Source organism: Etheostoma spectabile, chromosome 4 (assembly GCF_008692095.1).
Source record: "Etheostoma spectabile isolate EspeVRDwgs_2016 chromosome 4, UIUC_Espe_1.0, whole genome shotgun sequence".
Classification (NCBI taxonomy): Eukaryota; Metazoa; Chordata; class Actinopteri; order Perciformes; family Percidae; genus Etheostoma; species Etheostoma spectabile.
The window spans coordinates 6,473,351-6,474,265 of record NC_045736.1 but is presented as its reverse complement, the minus strand read 5'-3'; positions in this window follow the sequence as shown (position 1 = coordinate 6,474,265).

The window sequence follows — 915 nt, the reverse complement described above, 5'->3', positions numbered from 1 at the left end:
TTCTTGGCTTCTTTATGCACATTAACACAAATATTTACCTGGGGTGCCCAAACTTTCAAACCCCACTTTACCACAAACACCTATTTTTCCATTATCTGTTATTGACACACTTCATTTCAACCCCAACCGGCCCGTCAGACACCGCCTACCAAGAGCCTGGGTCTGTACGAGGTTTCTTCCTAAAAGAGAGTTTTTCCTCGCCACTGTCGCACTGTTGCTTGGTTTGGAGGGAACTACAAGAACTGTTGGGTCCTTGTAAATTATGGAGTGTGGTCTGTAAAGTGTCTCGAGATAATTCTTGTTATGAATTGATACTATAAATGAAACTGAAATGAATTGCATTGAACTGAACAGGTCCACAATGGCAAGTTATCCCTGAAGCTCTCTGCGGGCTAGCAGCGCTGCCAAACCCGCTGGCGGCGCTCTGACTGCTGCTGCGGGCAGAGATGAGAGCCCAGCTGGCTATCATGTACTGAAGTTTTGTCCCAAAAAGCCACTTCTAGAGAGAATGGTTTAAAGCCCATGTTGCAAGTTAACCACCACTGTTGATTATTGGGTACAAAAAGCACTCAAGATATGTATATCATTTTTAAAAATGTCTCCAAATAGTTTTAAAAGTTAGTTTTTGGTCATTTTTGGTATTCGCGGGTTTATGGAGTCAATTCGGCGATGACGTCACTCAAGGGAGTTAAGTCTCAGCCTGGCACTAGAACACAGTGACTGACTGGGATGGAAGAGGAGGAAAGGCCAGCAGCCGAATAATTACAAACCTGACAGACGTGAGAGGGCAAATGAGGAATTGTCAAGATTGTGGGGAAGTACCTCAGCTTCCCTTATCTCCTTTATTTAGCAACGCAGCAGTGCATACAATGACTTTACTTTTTTCTTTCAGTGAATAGCAGCGAGTGAACGTCA